Source organism: Achroia grisella, unplaced genomic scaffold, assembly GCF_030625045.1.
Source record: "Achroia grisella isolate CSIRO2021 unplaced genomic scaffold, CSIRO_AGI_Agris_v1 utg1920, whole genome shotgun sequence".
Taxonomy (NCBI): domain Eukaryota; kingdom Metazoa; phylum Arthropoda; class Insecta; order Lepidoptera; family Pyralidae; genus Achroia; species Achroia grisella.
Genome location: NW_026712695.1, coordinates 2,755,660 through 2,776,531, shown reverse-complemented (window position 1 = coordinate 2,776,531; position 20,872 = coordinate 2,755,660). Strand labels below are relative to the sequence as shown.

General features: G+C 29.1%; 1 protein-coding gene across 1 annotated transcript in view; it reads left to right on the top strand.

The window, feature by feature from the left end:
* Nucleotides 1–20,872, top strand: part of LOC131841826 (poly(rC)-binding protein 3) — a 123,453-nt gene that overhangs the window by 31,540 nt on the left and 71,041 nt on the right. The gene's annotated exons all lie outside the window — the stretch shown is intronic.

The following is a 20,872-nucleotide window of genomic DNA, read 5'->3' as shown; positions in this document are numbered from 1 at the left end:
TTATAACAAGCACTATTAACTACTTGTACGACTATAAATTATATTTAAGAATTGTTTCGTTCTAAACATTATTTGTAAAGTTTGTCAGTGGCAAGAAAATTATCAATAAACGAGACATATTAAACGTCTTGCTCACACGTCTGATATTTGAGCATTTTAACCGGTAACATCAGTTGATGTGCCTCATTTCGAGACTTCCCGGCTTGTCAGACACAAAATGGAGCGGAGGTAGGGCCTTTTGTACTTGTAGGCTTTGTGTGCAAAGTAAGCTTCCTACCAACGCATCTGCGCGATGATGAAACTTGCCAGACACCGCTTTTAAGCTCGCTTTATGTCTCGAATTAAAACTTTACAGAAGGAAATTAAACGTCGGAAAAATCCCCCGTGTGTAACGCAACACTCGTTCTCTTGTTTTGATTTTGTATATATGTATATAGTCATGCACGTGTTGCGTACAATACTATAATTCATTCATTAATAATATAATTATCGACTGATAATCCACTAAGTCTTTGAATGTTTGAAAAATCAGAGCCTCAGCGTGATTTCAATCATATTTATATATTCTGTAATATATAATGAATAATATTCACTGTGCAGTTCTATATAATTTAATCTTCAGTATGCAACTAAGCTAATTAGTGCCAGATTTAATTGACATGACAGAAGTGTTCTCGTATACACATACTACACACGACTTTCCACAAAGTCTAGTTAGAACTAGTAACTCGGCCTTGTTGCTGTGGTTCATTTGTTATACTGAATGTATGAAGCAAATATTACATTCCTGAAAATAGTAGAGTCTGATTAACTCAATTAGTAGGTATTACTATTGTGAAATCGTGACAATTACTATTTTAAACACAAAAGTTGGCGAGGAAGGATATATGAATATTTAATACTTTTTTGGAAAATCTACAAATGTATGAATCTAAATTTTACGCGGGCATCACCATGGGATACTGCTTGTATTTTATTATGTTACCTAAATCCCTCCAAAATAGAAGCAAGTATATACTTATATTAAGCAAACAATCGAAGTTGAATAACTTAATTGAAACAATGTGAAACTCAGAAGCCAATAAAGTCGTGTATTTGTATAGGGATTTAAAAATGATTTCACCAATTCCAGAATTTAAGCAACAAACTTCTAAACGATAGCAGTAAATATAATTTGTAAGTGGTTTACTTACAAATTTCGATTTCCGAAGCAATATTGCAAAATATTATTTCGTACATGTAAATAATCTTCGCATATCACCCAAATTCTGCATCCTCTAGGTACTATTTGCAATAAATAAATTAAAATGAACGATCGATGAGGTATGTCACTGCATAAATTATGAACGTTAATAATATAGTAGTAACAACGAATTTAATAATAGTGTGTTTATTAAACACAACATTTCACGCCGAAATGTATATTCCAACCCTCTTACAAAACAAATTCCACTTGTCAAAATGTTCACGCTATGTTCCTCGGAATCACAAAGCGAGACACTCACAAAGAACGGGCCTAACAAATTGTTACGTCAAGCGGCGCATTGGCGTGATACGCGGTCGGCTGCTGGCATTCACTATCAACTGTGATTATTTGCTTATTTCTAACATCTTGTGAATTTGTATTCTATACTACCTACTCAGCCCTACTGTCTTACCCATTATAATATTATTTTGGTATATAACAATGTCAAGATTATCTGATAACATACTCGTACATATTGATTAAAATATTCTCGTAGGCATATTGTTCTTCTGACATCTGATCTGACAAGAAAACATAAAGCATTTCTTTGTTAGGATTAGTAATATGGTGTAAAGTTAAATACCATAAAATTCAATTCTGAAATTTCTGAAATTTTCTGATTCAGAAATTATCAACAAAATGACACTGAATAAAAATCGATGTGCATTTGTAAAAAAATATTCTTCAGCGACTTTTCATTCTCTTTTATAAAGAATTTTTTTATTATAGCGAATACTGTATTATTTCAGAAAATAGAATGATAAGTCAATATAGAATATATTTTTGACATTCCAAACTACTATAATTTTAATTACACTACTATAAAATCCGATGAAAAGTATTAATCACTGCATAACAAGACAATTGACATAACAAATTATACTAGGACACCCCTCCTGCATTGATATTCCTGGCTAAGTTGACTCTATTTTTAAATAATCTTCACAAGCTTTTTAAATAGTCATTTAATTTTTACGACTATTAGATATAGGAATTCAAGCTTTAGATTTAGAAATCCGATATAGAAAAGGTACAATCCTTTTCTGTAATATGATGACCGAGAGAGATAGAATGTAGCCTGTATTTAATTGTAGGGATGCTGAAACTTTACTCATTAGGATTGTTTGACCCTCTCAGGGTACAACCGCAAAATGCAAATTTATTTTCTCGCATCCTTATCTTTTGCGTAGTCGTGGTATACTTAATTATCAAGTAAAGGGTATAAATAAATATTTTTAGTTCATTAAATTGTGTCTCTAATAGTCTTTGGGAACAAAAAAAAAGCTTTTGTGATCAAGTCACAGGATGATCAATATTACATGGTCGATATAATTTTATCATAGAATTTAAAACTGTCAAATGAGTAATGTTAAGAAGAAATGCATTATATATTCTAATAATCTTAAATATAAAATTATAACTAATATTTTACACTCTAATAACTACTAATATTATACACTCTAAAATCTTAATATAATCTTATAATTCGTAAATCTTAATAAATCGTTTTTTAAAATCTAATAATATAAACCCTGTTGATTAAAAAAAAATTATTAAATGTCGTTATAAAAATATTACCTATATATATGACCATATATATTTACCAAAGACAGTATTATGTCTTTGGTAAATACAAATTTCATTAGATATTTTATCTATCTCTTTTCATGTGTGTATGTGTAATGTAATTTTTAATGAAACATAATAATAAAGCTGTAAAGATTAAATTATTAATACTGGAAGAGTTGTTAATCATTTATATTTTATACCACCGCTTCATATTTTTGATGTAAATAGGTACTAGTATTACAATTGCATGAAAGCAACAAAAGTACATAAATATTCAGGTTTCAGTCAGATCTGTTTAAGGATTCCATAAATCAGTAAGAGTTCTTTAAAATACAAATTGTTATGTCTACTGACAACATTTTCAAAGTTACAAACGATGAATTTTATGTCATCGTAATTGAAATTATTTTTTATATCAGAAGTAATATTATTTTATCTACCTCATTATCTAATAGAAGCCTTACAGTAGCGATCGCTCGAACACAAAAACCTTTGTCGTCTTCTTATTTTATACTTCTCATTCTATTCAATATCATTTTTCTTCCACAAAGATTAATCCCATTATTCTGTCACTCAAAGAATTGCGATTCTGACAAATGTTTCTTCACGTAAGGTGAACTACGTAAGCTGAGTGTTGGTACTTACTTTGGGTGTTTATAATACGGTTCACCCTATTCTAACCATGACAGTAAGACGAGCCTGATGTAACGAGTCATTGAAGCCTTAACATGTTTTATGCGGTACGTAGCTGTTTCTGATCCTCTATTTGTTGCTGTTATTTTTACCTGTCTGCTTCATACGTACGTATATGTATACGTAGATAAATATATTTAAGTAATAAAAACATATTTAAATCTCACAAATCATACTAGCTTTTTGTATATTTTCTAATATATGACGTTATAATATATAATCACAAAGACTTTATTTGTAGTTAAAAATATCTAGACATCATTTTTAATTAAATATAACTAGTATAGGAGGCTGTATCGGTTTATTTTGTAACTTAAATGTTAGATTGCTGTTATCTTATATGATATTAGGAATAAGCTCAAGATTAAAAATTAATACACAAATTTAATAAAAATATAGTGAGAGTGTGAAGTCTCTCTCAAATCTATTTTTCCGTATTATTTTTATTTATTTATAAATATATATATTCCATTATTTATTAAGCTACTGAAATTGAGTTATTAATTTCTCACTTACATTTTTACTGATATTTATAATAATTTATATTAACTTAAACATATAACTCAAAAAGAAATGAATAATGAAGAAATAGGGAAGTGGATGGAGGGGTAACCAATGACGTGGAAGCCGCCGAGGCAAATTATGATCGATGAACCACCTACAGCATAACACATTGACAGGCCAGGAGGTTCCTAATAAAAAATACAGGATACCCATTTCGAATGTAATATATCTATTTTTTTTATATTGAAGCAAAAAAATATGTATTTAATGTTTATTGTAATCAAACTATACATATTGTTTATATCTTGGGATCTTTATGTTTAAAAATATGATAAAATCATATTACTTTTAATTTTACGGGTTCCTTGATATTGTTCACAATAGGTAATTTTATTATATAACAAACTTAAATAAATCAACGGATTGTTTATAAAACTAGTTGTGGAATAACAAAGGTAATTAAGAAAATTGTCACATATTTAACCAACAAACAATATTGTACAAGTGGTTAACAAAATAACCGCAACCCACGGTGTTATAACATAAATTAAGTTTGCTAAAAAGCCATAAAGCGAACGGTCCCGTTACTGTTAGTGAAAGAAAGACTTGGTCTGAAAATAGTTTAGACTAAAGCTAAGTGATTTGTCGTGTTGTGGTCAATCGCACTTAGAGTTGGTTTCTTCAAGTTTGTAACGTGGTTTATTTTCAAAGTGTAAATATCCCGATTACCCTCTGTTTCTGACAGTTAAGTTGTGTGTGCTAAATATGGAACCTCATAGAGTTAATATTATAAATACAAAGTTGTGTCTGTCTATCTGTAAGCTTGTCATGAATAACCACTTGAGGGTGGACTGTCTAAAAGAGAGCTATTATTTACTCAAAAAACAAACCTGGATGAGGTCAAATAGGGAATGGATGTCGATTATTTTTATCTTAAATAAAACAAACAAATCATGGTGGAAAACAGCTAAAGTACATTTATGATTAAAGAATGAATGTCCAGAATATATCTATATTTTACAATGGCTCATAGAACAAAATACAACGCACTATTTGCCAGTGTAGCAGGGACCCAACGCCCGTGAACAAAGAAAACGGATAATTAAAGCCAAGCAATGAGAAAAGAGATTTTTAATGAACCTCGACGTTTGCCACGTAATAAGAGTTTATTATTACTAAAATATAATAAGATAATGAAGAAAAGAAATGTACCTGTGTTAGATTTGTTCTTTGAAATAAATGGAATATTTATTTCAAATAATTGTTAATTAATTAATGTTACGAATATTGAATTCGTTTAATTTGTGTAGACAAATCGTAATATTTACATCGACCCACAAAATCATAGATGTATAGTCGATCCGGTTGTTAGCTCACTTAATGGAGAGCGGCTACAATCGTCTATGAAATGTTATCACGGACATCACAACGATAAAATAAAAGGGACCTCGTACCTTACACTATACCAACTTAAATTATATACGAAAATAATCAGTCTCATCTAATCTAACGACAAAATTTCTGTTTAATTGTTTGAAATTAATTCAAGATATAATTATTTAAATTACAACATATTACATTATAAAATTTACAAGATATCAAATGTATAGTGTAATGTAAATTAATTCTTAAGAATTTTGTTTGAAACTACATCCATATTTGCTTTTAATCTGAGGTAACTAATAGAATTTTTGGTATACCTACCGACGGCTTCATCGCATCTCAAAAGCCTGTTTCGCATATAAATTGACGAATTTGCTTCCATTTACACCTTTGTACCACGCAAGCGACTCAACGAAGCTCTAGTTCGTTAGTAATTTATAAACGCTTCAGTTTACACGCGCGAATGCCTCCTAGCTAATTACCTACTGTTGGGGAGTAATTAAAATTCAAGATTATGGTTTCTTTGAGTAATCTCGTAAATTGTAACAAATGACACTTTAATGTGACATTTTATATGTGTAAATTTTACTTTTTTGAGAACATACTTGAATATACAATGTCTTCCTTACCGGCGTATTTAATTGAAATAAATTATGAAAATGAAACTGTAGGGTTTTGAGAAGTATAAAAATCTGAAGAGAGGAGAATCATGTGAGTTACTCGATTCTTTGTTGTTATTATTGTTTGTAATGTTACAGAGCACAGTTAATTTTACCTTAATTGTGACTTTTGAATATTTTGCGTACTTAAAAAATATAATCATTTTGTTAATATAATTGTGATTACATTTAATTTTGAAGAATATTATTATGGAATATTATGACTTACCGTGCCTGTAAAGCTTTTTACATTGGTTAATGAACGAAATTTAAAATATATAAATAGAAATTGTTACTGTAAAAGTTCAGTCGTGAAGACAGTTACATATCGGTATTTTAGTTATTTTTTTAATGTTATAAAAATCACGAATTTTATCTATAATTGACCCCGATATTGAAAAATGATGAAAGCAAATAAATTTCCCAAATTCGAAATAAAGGATGTCTTCAGATAGCCGCAACCAAACGTGTTCAAGTATCAGGTCGTGCAGGCTCATAATAAGGCTCTTCCATCTGGCTCTGGCCTTCGAGACGCGTCCGCCCTTTTCGATTTTGAGTGAAAATTTTATAAGTACTAATTTCCATATAAATATTAATAACAATTAGTGGTGGTGGTACTAGTGGCCCGCCCCGGCTTTACCTGGGGGCCTATAACAGAACTTTGTAAGTTTTGTAGGTATATTGTGTATACTGTAGGTGTATAGTATTTTGTCAAACATTTTCAACGCAATGGTTCTAAGAACTATCCTCATAACAAGGTCAACTGATTCTATTTATAATATGAGAATAGAGCAAGATACACCAAGTTAAGGAGTGTGTTATGTGTACTAAACTAAATAACCGATATAAGTACTTGAATACTTTTTTTTGTAAACAAATGGAAAATATCAAGATCAGTACATACAATTATACTCGTTAATACAAAAAATTGTGTGGCGCGAGGAATCGAACCTGTGATAATTGGAACTAAGGCTGTGTGCTATACCAATAGACAACCAAGGACGTCGATAAAAATGTTAAAAAATCCATAAAGTGTATGGAACACTTTCTCTAGTTTTACAGCTTTTTAACAAGTTTGTGTAACTGGTAACAAACGAGCTAAGCTAATACATCCGATGGAAAGTGGAAAATATCCCTCGCAGACGTGAGCACCACAGACATTAAAATATGCACTGTGGTGCCTGTTGTACTTTCTTATTTATTAACATGTTTTTATATATGTATTAAAGATTATTTTTAGGAATTGTAATAATGGATTTCATTTGTTTTACATGACTTACCTACTAGTCTCTTGTTATTGAGTGCTAAATTAGACCATAAAGCATTTCTCTTAAGAAGGTTGACGTTTACTTTTAGGAAAAGAAGACAGTAAAGTTTAAAAATATTATGTTATAATTAAAAAAATGTATTAAATACTGACACTTCATTGCATAAACTGAAATTTGGTAGGTTACATTTGATAATTGTAGGGTTTTATAGTGATTTCCGACTACTTAATAAAATATTCAAAAGTCTGCAAATGATTATATTTTTGTATCATACATATATTAAATTTATTTTGCTATCCTGGTTCTCTGACTTTTCACTATTTCAAATACAATTTAGCTACAAAACCGGATGGAGCAGTGACGGCTTAACAATGCGTTTACGTCAGGTGCTCACACGCGTGAAACCCCAGTTGCGAATGGTTAAAAGTTGAAAATTGAATATAAACAAACGTAATAATAAAAATCTATTCAGAACTGCGTTAAAATAAATTTTATGGGTGGTAACGAACTTCTAAAATCTATGGCTATAGCTACCAGATAAGTTTAAATCAATTATTTATTTGTATAGTTTGCACAACAATAGGGATTGATATCGGCTACATAAATATAAGAGCCTAAAACAAAATTAAAGTTTTTAATTCTTATTTAAACTAAGCCAAATAATTTTAGTTGTGGGGTAGAAACATAGGTTTTATTTATATGTATACATTTTATTTACAAATAATAAATAATAACTACCTACCTAATGTGTGGTGAAAATCAATTTGTTAGTCATTAATTATGACTAGTGTATTAATCTAATTAAAAACAAATATATTTATTCATGTAGATTATTAAACATAGTTGTATCGTCGTTCGTAATTGTAATTATCGATTTTTTATTTATAATTGCAATACTTAACATTTTTATAAATAAGTAATTAAGTATATTCCATAATATTATGAAAATTCGGAGTTCTATTTATAAAAAATGTAATTACTACATATTAAAAAAAATATGTTAATTATTTTTTTAGAAACTCCATTGAATATTTCGATTAACCGATAGAGATTTCAATTTCCTTTAGTCACGTGCGCTGGGATATCGGATCCCGCGGTTGGCTCAGTCAGTAATGAGCGAGCGGATGGCAATTTCACTAGATGGGCTTTTGGTTACAGGGGAGCCTGTTTTTATGCCAATGTGCTTTTAATATGTCTACCTCGGTTGTGTCATGGGAGTAAAGCAGCCTGCATTTTATCGACTGCCGCAACTGCTCTTGATGGATATTCCATATGAATCTAATAATCTTATTTTAGACATTTTTGGGTATTTTTATTCTACCGGGGCTATTCTTGTTTCTTTGTGTTTTTTTTTTAAAGATATTTTCAATTAAATAATAGTAACGAAATTAAACAATAAACAATAATAATATTATTAAAACAGCATTTGATATATAATAATTTAAATAAAATAATACATATATTATAGCCTGGATTCCGCTAGATTAATGGAAAACAGATTTGTTTTCGCTTATTTTTATTTTTCTAATTCACTTTTAAATCGAAAAATAAAACATTATTTACAGTCTGCGCAAACAAGACTGAATTTTGGGTATGCACATCAACTTGATAATGATGAAACATTTTGAATGGAGGGTAATATCAAGGTAAAAAACCAACGTGAAGTCGTTTAATTAATCCCAGTGCGTCTACAAAATTAATCCCGACAACGGAGGCTTATGGCGCGAAATTGAGTTGGTCATGAAAAATTTGGTAGCGACAGGTTCACAGTAACTAGGTAATACATCTTTTTTTATTTATTTTGTTTAAATATACTAAAGTTAATATATAGACTGTGTACGTACAACTTTCAAATGGGATTCATGGTTATGATAATAATATATACCTAACTACACAGATATATTTTTGGATAATAAACAATGAATACAGCAAAATATTATTAATTTAATTTCCAGTATTTAAAAAAAATATTGAATTGAAATTCAAATATACCGATTATTTTTCCATTAATCCTAAATATTACCACACATAACATAATATTACCTACAAATACAGGTATACTTAAAATCATTTCTCAGTGGTAAGTCTAAATTTGAAGCTAAAGATTTCAACAACATGTAAAGTTACAACAAAGGCATGTAAAGTTAAAAAATAAACAATACCTGCTTAATACATGAATGACTAAAATTACGTTCAGACTTGTGTTTTTTGTTTTTGTTTCGTTTCTTCGAATTAAATGTAAAAAATCGACTTGTATCAATATGAATCACTGAAATCATGATCTGTTTACTTATTTTGTTTCAATAAAACTTTATTACAGATGTAAAAATCGGACCACATTTGATAACTCATAATTGAGAAAAGTATTAAATATTTTTAGACGTTTTCCTGGAGCATACTTGGATATTTACTTCACATATTTATTTATTTCCAACACAAGTCAATGAATACTTAAGATGACATAAATTGTATTTTCAATCATCACCAGCAGACAACAGTTTCCTGTTGTCAATCAGTCTGATTGAACGCTTTGGAGTTGAAATACCTATTTCCCGCTATACTGCCACAGAATATTACCTCTCCTAACTGATATCATCTATATTCCTTATCATTCATTTCAATATTTTATATTATGAGTCAGTAACATATTACACTGGTTAATTATACTTTAGACAGTTATGTACGAACACCAATGAGCTATTGATAGATTTTTAATAAATTACGTAAAATTGCAACATACTTCGTTTTGAAGTCCAAATATATGTATATTTTTTTATTGTTCAGAATATATATTTTTTTCATTATATATATAAAGCACACAAAGTGTGCTAAATTAATGCATATCTACTCTATTTACAAGATGTAATAAAGTACTCACAGGTACAAAGATAAAAACCTTGTTCAACTGTTCAAAGAGAAATGTAAGTGACCCGAGCCGTTGTGTATAATATGTATCGGACATTATTCAGAAAAAGAATATTCAAGCTATTACTCAAGTAAGCGTACACCTGCAGTACATTAAACAAAGTACTGGAGCGGGTCTCGTAGAAATTGAATTCGAAAATATCAGAGAGGTGAAACGTTCGGAACGATTCCATATTATGGCGGCGACATTTTCTGCAAACGCCACTCTCGTGGTTTTTGTTCCTGATGTTAAGTAAAATGTGACAAAATATATCTAATATTTAATATAATTATAATAATATTTTATTAAGCAAGCAATATTCTTATTGTTTTTTTAAATCATAGCAAGATTTTTAATTTACAGTTTTAGATATACCTACTTAGTAGGTTATAATCGCCTGTTTTAATTGACTAAACACATAATAGGTTACTATTTGTTACTATTATTGTTTTTACAAAAGTATTAGAATTCTAATCTCTGATTTAGTTTCCATGTTATAATATGAGCATAAACATCATACAATAAATGTCATACTCCAAGTTAATATAACATAAGACAATGAAAAAGACATTGATTAAATAAGGATAATTGTTGTGAAATACGAGTTCCCGCCCTCAGTCATATTTCTTGACAATTATCCCAAATAAGTTTGTGTAAACTCATTTCACGGTAAATTGCTACGCTGTCTCATGAGGCAACCTATTAAATTAATAAGAAAAGATTGCGGAAAAATTCGGCCGCTACAAATTATGTCATGATCTATAAGTAGGTATTTTTTTATTATACTTTGAGTTAGATACATTTTATCGAAGTTTGTTATAATAAATAGCTACATTAATATAATTAAATCTACATTAAAGGATTAAAGTATTTTGGAATATTTATATTATTGTGATGTGGCAACTATTTGATTCAATGTTGTTTTAAATATTAATAATAATAATAATTTTAATAATAATAATTTTTATTTTGCATCCAATATTTACAATTTAAATTGTTCCCTGGTACCTAAACTAAGTAGAAACTTGTATTTTAGGTACCAGTTCCCTCCTCTTACAATTCACAATGTTTGGAATTACAATTTATAAAAAGACAATTAAATAAGTTAATAACACAAGCTTATCATTATTTACTTGCAAAGTGTATGTGTATGTGTATGTGTGTGTGTGTGTGTGTGTTTGTGTGTGTGTGTGTGCGTGTGTGTGTGTGTTGTGTATGTGTGAGAGAGAGGATAAGAGAAGAAGAAGGAGAGATGAATATTAATACCAATACTAATACGGGGACACTAGTGTTTCACAGTTTTCATATTCAAGTGGTTTTAGCCATTTCAAAATAATCTTTTTTATATCATGATTAGATTTATCCTTTAATTTATCATTATCCTTGCCAGCAAGTGCATTGTATAACCGCGGTGCTATACAATTATATTGCTTCTTTGCAAATGTTGTTTTCACAAATGGAATTGGATATTTAAATTTTCTAATAATGCGTTTTGGTTCACATGTTATTGCTGGCACAGTTACACGATGATATCGTCTTAAACACTGATATATGAACATTTTACGCACTGACAAAACATCAGCATGTTCGTATACCAGCGTCGTAGGATGTCTATATGAAATATAATTTTTATTTACACATATATAATATAATAAATTGCGGTCAAAAGAACATTGCCTTAGAGGTCGAAAACTTTAGATCTTTTCATAAATATATTTACAACCGTAGAATAGGGTTCACTGTGGTCTTGAAAGCAGGTTGGGATTAGTAGAATTGCTGCATGTTCTATAATATTTTCTTAAAATTACGAAATTCTGTTTTATCCATGTGTCATCAATCATTTTTCTTCTTTTCTACCTATTCAAGTAATAAAAATGATAATGAGATATACATATTAAAATCAAGTAAAAAGCAAAGTGTATCGAATCGGTGTGTCATCTCAAAATCAATTTTGGTTTTAATTAAATTTTGTCACAGATAATATATTGACATCGCACCCGTCGCACCTCTGTAAAGGTAAACAATTCACGGAGGTGCGATGTTGCTACAAAATGAGTAGCTCTATTAATTTACTGAAAATGTGCTGTGATTAAAACTGCTCAGTGCCGTAAATAATTATAAGCATTAAGTTACTTTTCGTAGACAAATTGCCGATCGCAAACTGATTTATGTTCTGCCTCTGAACTCATTGTTCTGTTCCTGAAATCCCTAAATGTAATCCTTTTTCTGGCAACATATTGTGAACTAACAAAGCTAGAAAATATCATGAATAAATATTAATTTTATTAGACCGTCAAAATAAATCTACATTGAAATTGGAAATGTACCCATGAAATTAAAATATTTCTCTCTTAACGGAAGGCAAAAGAAAACAAACTGATATAATTATGTTTCTTTATTTTTACATATTTCTTGTATACAAATAAAATACTACATAATTAGTTTAGTTACTTGGTTTATATTGTTAGATAGATTGTAACCTAAGTTGGCCTAAATCCGATATGAATAATTTTTTGGTCATGCATGTTTTGCAGATTATTTTGGATTCAATATTTGATATATTTACATTTTGTCAAGTACATATATTAAATCGTGTAGCGGATGTACCTAAAGCTTATCTTTATTTATCGAATGTCCCTAAGATCTGTATTAGAGTTATTGTTGCCCGGGTAAATAGTAAAAGATTGATCGACGTTACTCAAAGAATCGATTACTTAGTAGATGCTGGACATACAATAACCTAAATAAAAGAAATAGTTAAAAAATATTTAGTACTTATAATTTTTAGTTTATTATATTTATAAAATCATTATAACATGTATAATAATATACATTATATAGTGTATATATATGTTTGTGTAATAAGAGAAAATATATAAATATACACAGATATATCGAATGTTTTTAATCTATTCAGTATGTTAATAAATAATTCGTCTTTATAAATTGTGAATATATAAAGTCGGAACATTCGCTGAAGAATGCTATTTGAAAATCGGCGACATTGTCAATTATTTAAAGTTGGGTGAAGTTTGGAAAATTAATAAAAGGAGTTTATATTACCTGCGGCTAATTCAGGAAAGTTATATTTGCTCAAACGAGATCGATCATTGATGAATCTACAGAGTGTGTTGAGTCTGCATACTCTGTAGAATAACTGATTGAATTTTTTACTAATATACTGAATTGTTAGCCCAAAAGTCAGAAACTATATTAGAACTACAAATACTTATTAATGAATGTAATAATATAGGTAATATTATTTTGCATTAACTAATAAGGAACTGAGGGGGGAGAGGGGATTGTTAGTAATATGTACGCATGATCTCATTGCTAGCAATGTACCTTGTCAGGTTGACTTCCACGCGGTTCCCCCTGCAAACCATCGAGATAAATTCTTGGTGAATTTATCATGATGGGCTAACTGACCTGACCTCATACTCATCTTATCATCCTCTACTGGTGTCCCGCCAGCGTAAACCGTTAGCGCAGGCGAGTGCACCATTCCATTATCATCTATAAAAAAAAATAAGGAACTGAAAAAAAATCTGTGCAGTATAACATATTTAATTAATATAGTATAATAATATGAAAATGCATTGTGAGAAAGTATAGAATAGAATAGAATAGAATAGAATAGAATAGAATAGAATAGAATAGAATAGAATAGAATAGAATAGAATAGAATAGAATAGAATAGAATAGAATAGAATAGAATAGAATAGAATAGAATAGAATAGAAAATCATTTATTCAAATAAACTTAATTTAAGCACTTTTGAATAGTCATAACAATTTGTTTTTTATCTACCACTCGTAAAGCTGTCTCATCACAAGAAGAACGAGCAAGAAACTTGTGTGTTGCTCTTTTAAATAATCCTTGTAAGTTTACATTTACAAGTCGAAACGTAAAAAAACTACCAACAAGCACTGAAAAAAAATATAATCATGCAATAAGATTAAATCAGTCGTAGTGATAAGAGCATATTTAATTTCAATATACGTATAATAATATGAAAATCGACCATATTTTAGTTGACCCGGCCCACCACGCCGCCATATGTCTGGATAATTATTACAATTAATTAAAGCGATCAAAATTAAATACGTACTATCTTATTTATCTATTCTTAGATAATAATGGAAACAAAGCTCTTGATTACTTTCTAACAATGAATATATATATATACTACGCAATATATTGTAGATATTATTTATTTTAAAAATAAATGATGTTATAACATAAGTAAATGTGTCAAGTAATAAAATTAACATGGCCAGCGGTCTACTTGATCCTATCAATGAATTCCTCGCCAACCAAAGCAAGCCCCTCGCCGGTAAACTGTTATACCGGAAACTCATTATAGTCTAAACCGACCGGGAAATCTTATAATCTTTCCCTTGAAAATTGAAAATCTTGAATAATTGAATATTAAAATTTATGGATTTGGAATTAAAGCTCGACGAAAATGCTTTTTCATTTTGCAAAAATATTAAATCTCAATGTAAATGTAGATAAAATACCCCATCATATCCCCTGCCGTGTGATAGCATCGATAGGAGAGTAATGATAGATAAATGAAACGTTTCATTGATTGTAAATTTAAATCTTGATTTCAGTATTTATATAATAGATATTTTTATCTACATACAAAATCTTTGATTACAATTTAGACAGTAATCGTTATAATATGGTAAAATCATAGTATATATAAACTAACTGTATTGTATAATAGTGTCAAACGTTCAATAGATATATTTTATCACTACTGAAATATATCCCCAATTGATTTTATTTTATTATGGTATTTTATTTGGTATATTGTAATATTAAGATAAGAAAAAGAAAGATAATATCGATATCACATGCAAATGTTGATAATATTAATATTTTAATAAAAACAAACTTTCATAAATAAAAACATGAGATCATAATTCATAGCATAAAATTTAGATATTAATAACGTATTAATATTAATATATTAATAAAGTACAAAATATAGGTATTATTTATTAAGGGAAATCGTTAAGTTTCTACATCAAAGCATTTATTTAATTATAATAAGTAAGATTACGAAAAGACTAATGTAATATCTCTAGGAAGATAATTGCCTACAATTCCATGTGTATAAACATGGACTTTGCATTATACGAAATAGGCCAACGCTACGTTTTGCTCCGAAATTGAATATGAAATAACTCGGTTTCATAGCAGCCCCTCTTTGTTGGACTCATTCCAGTGGCCAATTTTTATCTTGAGTTAGGTGTGTCTTAAGTGAGTCAGAATTTATGCTAACGTTCATTTCACTCAGCTTACCTACTTAAATTCTTTGTGATGAAAATGACATAATACGAGGTCATTTTGCTCATTTGCATGAAACAACACTTTCATATTAATTTCCTCCCATTGCACGTTTAACTTTTCTTACTCAATTATATTTCTTATCAAAGTCAAAGTTAGAGACAAATTCAAAATCATTTTCTCCCATAGGACCTTTCGGCCTCTAGCGCACGTCATATTTTTTATCGATATCTCGTCCATCCGTCCAGTTCGGCTAGTTACTTCGGTTGAGAAGAAATAGCAAGAAAGAAACTAAACATACATTTTTTATGTTTTTATTATTTAGTAAGTTTCAATATCTAAATATTATATACCATATAAGTATTTCTAGCATATTTGAAATATATAATTCCTTGTCTGAACAACTAACAACGTACAAGGTCCTCTCCCAAATAATCCTTTACAGAGTAATAGGCTTTATTCGATGAGTACATATTTCTAAATATCAGTCTGACTATAAACGGAAAATGTTCAGCTATAATTATTCATTAATATTAATTTCTTCTATTATCATCATAATAGTATATATTTAATGTATTAGACATTCATTAATGCCCTACACAATGCGCGAACTCTTCGGAATATCTGAGATAAATCTTTTCTTAACTTGTTAGTTAAAAAAAATCTAAACTGGTAGGATTACACTTTGCATGTTTTGGAAATGCCACTGTTTAAAGGATGAACTATGTACATAGTAATAAATTGTCATTAGTTTGCACACCATGCAGCTATTTAAATAAGAGTTGTAGTATGTAGAATATTTCATGTAAATAAGCTTGAGAAAAGTTACGCAAATACCTTCATATCTATTGTCTCTTTATGATTAAAATTTCACCGAAGCGAGGGCACAGAGTTTTAAAATGAGACCCCAAACTTGTGCATCGTAGTTTGAAACCAGGTTCGAAGGCAGGAAACAAACAGACTCGGCACAGGGCTAATGTAAAAAGTTCCACGTAGCGTTACCGCCGTTTGTTTGCTTCCGAAACATCAACGATCAAGTATTCCGTCCGTGGTTCACTAGATGTTGTTTATTGTACTTACATACTTCAAAGATATCAACTTTATCTTTCGTGTGAAATATTTTCTGACTTCAATATTGTGTTTATAAAAACTAATAATGTTAATATAAATTAACATTATTAGATGATGTGGCAAGAGGTCCACCGACAAGAGCGTAGCTCTTAAATTATGAATGAATGAATGAATAAGATGATATTTTCTTTATTCTAAAAACTCGTAACTCATCACATAACTAGTATACCTACACATAATGTCATATAGAATAATCTTAGACTTTATACATACATCCACTTCTTTATTTCTACATCGCTCTATTGTAATAAGTAATTATAAGAGTGTTTTCATAATCAGTCACTATTCCAATTTATGAAGTGTGTAGATTCCGTTTGAGTTATCATAATAATAATAATATATTTATACTATATACTGGTCTTTGTTATTAATTATAATAGACTATAATAGTCTATTATAATTAATAACAAAGACCATACTAACAAGAACAAGAAGCAGCGAGCCCTTTATTTCTTCATATAACGAGTCTACAAGACACTCTGTAGGTATTGTGTTTTGGATACCGGCCAGAAGTTCGCGACTTGGTAATATTTTTTAAATTCAATTTCAGTGAAGCCACAGCACTGTATCCAGTCAGCTTAATGCACACCTGGTGAACGTTCAAATGAGATACTACGGGACTATTTACTTATTTATGTTAGATTTTATTACCCTGAAAATGTCCACGTAACCACACCACAGTAAACAACAATGCAAATGTCGCCTAAATCCTCTTGTCTTTCCACCAATGTTTGTATTATGTACAATATTTGTACCGACAAAATGAAAATAAATTTTATTATTATTTTACGTTCTGGCATTAAAATCTCGTTTCGAGCTTAAGTTGTATGATTAAAAATATTAATATTCATGCTGTAAAATCTTCAAACAGGTAATTACTCTTTGAAGAATGTTTTCTCTTCACATTCAAAGTGCAATATTTATTGAATGCTTAAATGTATTATATTATAATTATTCTACAAAGAATAAAATGCAGCGAAGGTAATGGTTTGGCTAGTTCTCATAGTGAAGGAATTTTGTGGGCTCAAATCGTAGCTCCTTAGTTTTTAAATAATTCTTATTAATTTTAAATCTGGAACACGGAATTAATTGACTTCTATACGGGCACTGAAATTCAGCTAGGATTAAAAATATCGTATTGGAGAAAAATGCCTAAACATAAGCAAATTTGTCATTTTCCTGTGGGGCGATTTTCCAAAAACCTAGTTATCTACCTATATAATACGTAAAGTAAGTACATAAATCAAAAAGATTATATTGAATCAGAGTAACAATCAATAAAACTTTGTTCTATCATAAAAAAAAAAATTGCGTGTCCCCCTAATTTTAGGTGATTTTTCAACATAGAATTGTGTATCACTTTCCTGTCAGCTAAAAACATGTGAAGAAAACCAATAAATTGAATAATGAGTGCTTTGCCAGATTTCCGAGACAATGTACCTAGTAAAATAAGGTCACTGCCACTTAAAATTCCGCCTAACAGCCAATCAAACAGTTGACAAGACCATCTTCTTGACCGCAGAAGCGTTTAGGTCAGATAACTTCTCACTTGTCTGGTATCTTTTTACATAAAAATTATTTGGATTTCTTAAATATTGTTTATTGTCTTGATATACCTAGTGTAAATATATCATAAAGCATAAATATGTCATTTAAAGACGCCGTTTTTGTGTTTTTTTATAAAAAACATCAAAATTATCACTTTCCTGTGTATTGTCTGTGATCCTTGTCTGGATCCATTTATACAGGAATGTGATACCCTTACGGGAAAGTGATAAACAATCACTTAGATTTCTCATAATATTATATCTATATAATAATAACTTGTCTATTTTCCACAGAAACCAGAAGATCTTGTACATTCACTTGTTCTGATTGTTTATCGGATAAAGACTATGCAATACCAACTTAAACCAACCTATTTAGTGAATTTTTAACTGATTATTAGAAAAGTTTTATTGCGATATTCGATGCCATACTAATAATTAAGTACCTACATAAGATTTCTTAAAGTTACTGCCTCGAAACAAGCTGCAGTTTATTTTTGTATAGAAGTCTACGTATTCATAGAATACATTAAGTTTGTTGATTATATGATTTAATTTTGATTATAAAAAATTTTATTATAAATTTAGACTATTAAGCTACAAAGACTGGTTTAATAGAGACTGTTATTATTTCTAGGGCCTTAATTTTAATATTTCTATTTAAAAAATAATTACGAAAATTTCTGTTTCATATCACTTTCTTGGTTATTTCTTACTCTTGGAGCAGTAAAATAACATTTACATTTAATATTTTCTAATAGTTTTCAGTCAAATTATATATAGTAAGTATATACACGTCATTTATCATGCATTTTTATATATATTTAAGGTTCATTTTGATTTTCCTATGCAATTTATATCACTTGCCTATCAATAATTTTTAAAAGGCCTATAATTTTATTATTTACTAATATTTTGTCTGTTTATTCCTTTTTTTTCAAGTTATGATGAAGACTATCTTATGTTAAAAAAATACATGAAGTATTTTTTACAAATACCAAATAAATGCTATTGCGGTGTCCATCGTTTTATTAAGATTCTTCCGATTCTATATTGCATACACACACTGCATAATATACCTATTTAGTATAGATATTACGATTACACATTATATAAACAAGATATTTTGAAAAAATAAGTTATGGTAAATATGTCATGTCAGTCATTAAAAAGTTTAAAACTGTGTTATACATATATCAGTTAAAAATCACAAATTTACTTGACATCTATCATTGCGCATTTGTAACCTTAAATACTTATTAGATAGAAAGAAATATTGTAAATTTTCAATTGTGCACATATAACTGAAAATGGTTATAAATACAAAACTTTTTTCTTAATATATTGCGTATTTTATTTTGTGTTCTACTTAAAGTAGTAGTTTAGATAGAAAGAGTTTGTAAGTAATCTATTTAAATACGGTATATATATACATGTACATTTTTTATTTGTATTATCTATGTTTACATGGCATGCACTAGACTAAGTTAATAAAACACAGCATTCATAGAGTACAAACATTGGAATAATCCCTTAATAACGTGCGGGTGCATCCAAGCCTTCATTAAAACGGTTAAGCCCCCCACCTGCAGAGCTTCTGCTTCGTAGTGAACGTTCTTATAAAAACTTATAAAGCTACATATTCAGTACATGAATAAATACGTAGGTATATATTTATTCATATACTGTATGTATATACAGATAGAAATTTTATACAATTCTTTTTCTAAATATAATTTATCTTTTCATTTATCGTTAATAAAAAAATCTGAGAAAGCGTTAATTAGCTACCTTTAAATATTACTATAGATTTACCTTTTTTTTACCAGATTTACTTTGTTAATATCTGCATTAGTTTTGAAGTCTCATTGGTAACTAGCAATTTTAAAAGAATAAAATCTCTATTATACTCACCATATTGTATTTTCCTATTGTTTTGTGTAATTTTTTTCATTGAAGAAGAAACCAGATCCTAATAAGGTATAAACTACATATATTTACTCAGGAGTAATGAATAACTGAATAAACGAGTTTAATTGAAAGAAAACAGTTACGCTCTTTGTTTATTATTATGGTGATTATTATTTTATTACATACTTTACCAGTTTTCTGTAAATATTTTCACATTTTTGGATAAATAAATAATATTAAATTCATTTCACTCTGTGTAAACAATATTTTCAAATAACGAAAAACCTGGAAATAAAAACCTGGTGGAAATTAAATATAAAAATAATACTTTTAACGAAAACCTGGTTTTTCTCTATCTACGTATTACCGGAAATTCGAGATATTCTCGTATACTCAATATTTTATTCCAATCATTATTTTGAAAATATAATATTTTTTGTAGGAGTTCGATGTTATTGAATATAATTTAAATTACATTCCATTGGTTGTATTAAAATTTGCATGTGCAGATAGATACTTGATTATTAAATAATTACTTCTTTTAATAATGTAGGTATTAATTCATTACATTGTAACTTTAGATAACACACAACTTATATTTTTCGTGGTAACAATACGATTCTAGTTTGTATGCTCGTCACCACAACAATCCCGTAAGAGGGCGCTCCGGGGGCGCCGTGAAAGCCACGTTAATTACGACTTCCCACGGGCCGCGCGTAGTTGAAAAATAAACTGCCACGAATGCAGGAACTCTG